The 5,627-nt window shown below is 37.9% G+C and overlaps 1 protein-coding gene across 1 annotated transcript in view; it reads right to left on the bottom strand.

Annotated features, from left to right (window-relative positions):
• Positions 1-4,539: 4,539 nt before the first annotated feature.
• The window catches only part of dner (delta/notch-like EGF repeat containing), a 39,706-nt gene continuing 38,618 nt past the window's right edge, over positions 4,540-5,627 (bottom strand). Inside the window, exon 13 of the mRNA XM_017465709.3 lies at positions 4,540-5,627. This exon is cut by the window's right edge and continues 722 nt beyond it. The gene's annotated coding sequence lies outside the window, so the exon portion shown is untranslated.

Raw genomic sequence — 5,627 nt, 5'->3', positions numbered from 1 at the left:
GTGCCCTCCGAAACCCCTCCTGTTTCAACCTGATCAAGAATATCCTCAACTCTAGTTGGAATATTTAGTCGAGTGGGAGGGCTACAGACCAGAAAAACAATGCTGGATTCCGACACAAGACATACTGGACCCACAGCTCAGTAAGGACTTCCATGCAATCCTTCCTTTCGAGGGGGGGGGGGGGGGGGTGGTTTCCCGAGAAGCAACACCCACTTCTAACATGGCTGCTGAGGACTACACTTCCCACACACGCATGCGCCCACTTTCCCCAGAGTTCTGATCACACACACCTGTAGCCAATCACTTCACCCTCTCACCACAGCTTATAAGAGACTTTGGATGCATACAAAACTTGCAAAGTAAACGTTCAGCTGACTTGTTTCTCTGTCGTTATCCAAGCCTTATCTACTGTGTTTATTGCTAAGTGACTTTGACCATTGTTTACGTTCCTGACCTCGATTTCTGCCTTGCCCCGTTTTGTTTTGTTTGCATGATCGCCTGACCCTTGCCTGTTTCTCAACTACGAACTTTGTCTATTCCTCTGGATTATACTGCCTGAATCTGCCGCCTGCATCTGCTTCCGTATTCCCTACGGTACGTGACAACCTTAGACACCCTTTCCAATCCTAATTTTAATTTATAAATGATTTGAGTCTGTCTCCTGTTTTGAGAGAGCGCTCAGTGAGTTATCATTTCCTTTTAAACTTATCACAGGTTTGCTAAGTAAAAATAGTAACTGCCAGGTAGTTGGTGTGTATCAGCTGGTTTAAAACTTAAGCTAATTTAAGATATTACTTAACATGATTAAAATGTGTGCGCAAGGGAATCTGGTGTGTTCTGGAAAACCTTTGGAAACCCATAGGGTCTTTTATCTCACAGGGCCTTTGAGAGCTGATATTTTCAGAGTCCTGTGGTTCGGCTTGTTTTTTACGTCAGGCTGCAAACATAAATCCTGCTTTTATACTGGATTCATCACTCTGAACTAAAGGAGAACACTGATGTGCTCACATCTACGCACATCTGTCAGGCAGTATACAATCCCAATTCCAAAAAACTTGGGACGGTGTATAAAATGTAAATAAAAACAGAATGCAATGATGTTCAAATCTCATTATGACATTCAAATCCATATGTTATTCACAACCGAACATAGAAAACACATCAAATGTTTAAACTGAGGAAATGTACCATTTTAAGGAAAAAATAAGGTATTTTTGAATTTGATGGCTGCAACACGTCTCAAAAAAGTTGGGATGGGGACAACAAAAGACTGGAAAAGTAAGTGTTACTAAAAAGAAACAGCTGGAGATTAATTGGCAACAGGTCAGTAACTAGATTGGGTATAAAATGAGTATCTTAGAGAGACAGTCTTTAAGAAGTAAAGATGGGCAGAGGTAAAGTAAAGATTGTAAAGATGGACATTTAAATGCTGCCTTGAGTCTGGTACACCTCAGAAGACTAGAGAGATATAGTTTAGTTTTTGATTAGATAGGATAGGGCTGGCATTACTCTACACCTCAGCCAGTGGGTTGGCAGCAACACTCAATGGTAAATTCGAATGTAATATCGGTTCATTGTAGTACGTCATATTGGCTTATAAGTGTATAGTGTTCATTCGTTTTGTTGTTTGGGTTAGCATTAATGATGTCAGTTTAGAGTTGATAAAAGTATTCCTGTAACTAGTAGGCTTATTTATATATGTTAGCAATGTTGGATTATATAAACGGCATTTCTATACAGTTCTGATTTGGGTGAACTGTCTGGTTTAGTGGGTTACACAGGAAGGAGCAGTGAAGCTCATGCAACGTTTCAGGGATCTTTGTGAGTTATAGGTAACTTGAGTTGTATAGTTAAGTCAACCTAAAACTGATTCTGACTAAACATTGTGCTAAACATTGAAGGGAGCTTTTAGATCACTGCAGTGTGGTTGTCTTAGGACACTAATAAGGCTTGTTTTTTGTTATATGCTTACCTCAGCTTTGAGTTTTGGATTCATTGAGCTAAAATGACCTCCATTATCAGTGACTTTATTACAGACCACTCTACTGAGAGATCAGAGAGATGCATCATGGAACAACTGATAAAAATCACTGAGCATTATTCCATATTGCTAACCAGCCATGACACATTTTTACCAAGTTGCTGTAGAAATGGTCCTTAGACAGAGAAGAGACCACAGAAAAAGCAGAAGAGTTAATCACTTCTGTCGCCTCTCTGACTGAATCCAGCAAGGCCTGTGGCTTAAACGAGACTTATTATGAACCTTTTTACAAGATGTAATACAAGTCTCAGGTGTACCCAGGATGTGTCTGAAGTTTCATCTCAAAATACCTCATGGATTTTATTATTTTATTTATTATACTATGCTGTAAATGCAGCTCGTCCTTCGGTACCAAGGCAACAAATCAGGAGAACCAATATGACTGACACCATAAATACCGTTGTTCAGCCCTATATGTATGAACCAGAGTCAGACACTGATGAAGGAGAGACTCCGGCAGTGAGAATGAACCAGGAATGGTTTCTGAATGGTTACTCCGTGAATTCAATCAGACAAAACAGTAACTTTAGCCATATTAGCCATGAAATCTGCTAACAAGCACATTCGGAAAGGCGAATTGCGAACATTCACAAAATATAAAGTGCGATACTTACGTTTTCTGGATATGAAGCTGGATCACAAACAGATGGTACTGATCCATGCTTGAGAATCAACTTTTCAGCAACTCCTGCTTTGTATTGACCCTCATTCACAAAGCAGTCTGGTGTAAAATGATTCGCACAAACATACACGAATTTAGCTATTTTTGGGGGCACATTTTTTATTTTTGGGGGCACATAAAACTTCTCCACTGTGTCTTCAGTGGCCCTGATGCCGGGAGTGCATGAAGACTCTTATGTTCATTTTTACAACCAACAATAGAACACTAATAATGCTTATGTAGCTGAGACATTCTTCTTATCACTGTAGCTGCTCCAGAGCGGAAAACGTGTGCAGCTCACTCAGGGGAGGAACTATGGTAATAGGGCAGAATCTATCACCAGTGGTATACGGGGCCTGTTCCAACTTGACATCGCGTTGGAGAGAAAACAAAAATGACTCATTTTGATTTATGGGGAATATCAAAAAAGGAGTGGGTGGATTTTTAACTTTTGTAGGGTGCTTGTGTACACACACTGCCGACACGCATTTATGTTCAAACACCATGTAAAAGTGAATTTTGCATAATAGATCCCCTTTAATACGGAAAAAAAACATACAGATTCTACAAAGCATTAATAGAGAAATCATAATCACATGATTAATTGATATGAAGGATCAAACCAGCAAAAATACAATGTCTTTGTTGAATGTGACTTAGACGAAAAGATGTGTCTAATCACTGTTTTAACCGTTGTAAATTTATAAACACCTGCCTACGTAAGAAAGAGTACTTACAACACTCCTAGCTGCAGCAGTCAGCGATAACCAAAAATGACTGCAGTGTACCATGTGACAGATTCCAACTTGACTTAATAATTGTGGGGTTAAATGCAACCATGTACATCAAGAGCACTATCTCACATGAGATAAGCAATAATTAGTATATTCATCCACAGTAAACAACTGCACATCAAGCAAATCTCCTGACACTGAATTAAGGTGATGGTATATTAATTTGGAGGTCTTCCTAATAGCATGGAGGTAATAGCACAATAACTACCATCCAGCCTTTGTCTCAGCCAGAACACCTTATTTTTCAAAAGTGACAGAAAACAAAAGGACAATATGAAGTCCATATTTAACACAGTATCTAATTTGAGAAATGATCGGGCTATTTATGAATGTTAAATTCCTCCATACCTTACCAGCAATAATTTCTCAATTACTTTTTTCAGTAAGAAAATAAAGACCATAAGAGTTCAAATTCAGCAGCATTCTGCCAGCTAATCATTGTGTAATAGTGTATGCCATATCTTTTTGATCTCCTGAACAAGTATAACTTAGCCCAAGCACTTCGCTCAGCTGAGGCAGGCCTACTGTTATTGCAATGGCATTTCGAAACATTTATTTTAAATTTGTTTAATATTTGGTCTTGGGACATTTTATTTAATAAAGTTTTCATGATTTGTAGTAATTGTTTTGACCTTTACTTTGTTTGTAAATTATTTTGAGATTTTGAACTAAAAACTGTTATGTCGATGATGATGATGATGATGATGATTATAGTGTTGGGATTTCCTTCCAGCGCATATCACTAACAAAATACTTTCCAGTAAAGCGGACTTCCGAAGTCTAATAAAAACAACAGTCATCCCCCAATGGTCTTCTATTGACCTGCTCCTTATGACCTAGAGCAAGAGTGTCAGCAGTTTCTCCTTTCTCAACAAAGTGTAACAAAATTAAAGAAAAGTCACATTTAAACTTTTAATGAAGAAAAATCACGCAATATGACTGTTTTTTGTTTTTAGCTTGATCACTAAGCCCTCACACTGCACAGTACTTACCATATTTCAGTCTATAGAACATGCCAGTATTGACTCAGATAACACAACTACTATTCTTGATTTTAGTTTTATGAAGGACAGAAAGGATAGAGTAAAACAAGATGAACATCTAATAAAAACTGTTAAACATTATTAAAGCTAACCAAGCTGTCCAAAACATGCCATATTCACTACATAGCCAGATGCAGGAGTCATTTTTGAAAGTGCAGTGGAAAACATGTTGCGGCCTCACAAAATCCCACAGTGCACTTCAGCAGGTTAGTGTTCCTTCTTTGCACAGAGTGCACTTTGCATATTTGCACTTTGTAGGAAATAGGGAGTAGGGTATCATTTTGGACACGACTGCTCAATCACAGCTACATCAGTAATTATAGTGCATGAATTCCATAAAACAAAGCAAGTGAATGTTAGTGTTTAAAAGCAGCTATTTACGATACGTTAGCACTTAACATTCTTCTACTACCAGGATGAGGGCACAAGACTCCGGTAAAGAGAGCACTAGATAAACATTCAACATCTTACAAATAATTTAACTGTGAAACCGCAGAGTCGAGCCATGCAGTGTTTAAAGCAGCCTAGAGCTTCTTTTTACTTACACTTGCACAAAAGTTTGTCCCAAAAATTTGATAGAAGTGTTCTTATTAGAACCAACCCTAATCGAGATACCTTAAAATGGCTAGTATACTGTATCACACAGAAGATTCATAGTACAGCAAGCCATTGTACCTGATCTGATGGTCAAAAGATGCTGAAAAATATATTTCAATTAATAACAAATCGGTTTGCTAAGGGTAACTAGTTTGCATTCGATTACAATGAAGTCAGCTAGTGTTACAACGAGGGACTGTCACTGGTGTTCGTTTCCTAAATATAAATAGCTAGTTATCTAATATCTGTATAATATTGAATAAAGTTTAAATAGCTAAATGATTAGCTAGTTTAGTAGTTAGTAGTGGCTACCACCACTCTGGAAAATAATGTTATATAAAAGAAGCAGTGTACATTATAGTAACATTAACAAATTATCCTACATAGCTAACTAGCTTGATGATGTCAGTAGGGACCAACACACTCATTATACTGGCATAACCTTGTGCTATCATATACTGTACATAACTCAGCACATTCAGCTAAAGCCT

The sequence above is a fragment of the Ictalurus punctatus genome, chromosome 4, assembly GCF_001660625.3.
Source record: "Ictalurus punctatus breed USDA103 chromosome 4, Coco_2.0, whole genome shotgun sequence".
NCBI classification, from domain to species: domain Eukaryota; kingdom Metazoa; phylum Chordata; class Actinopteri; order Siluriformes; family Ictaluridae; genus Ictalurus; species Ictalurus punctatus.
This window is presented reverse-complemented; position numbering and strand designations above follow the sequence as displayed.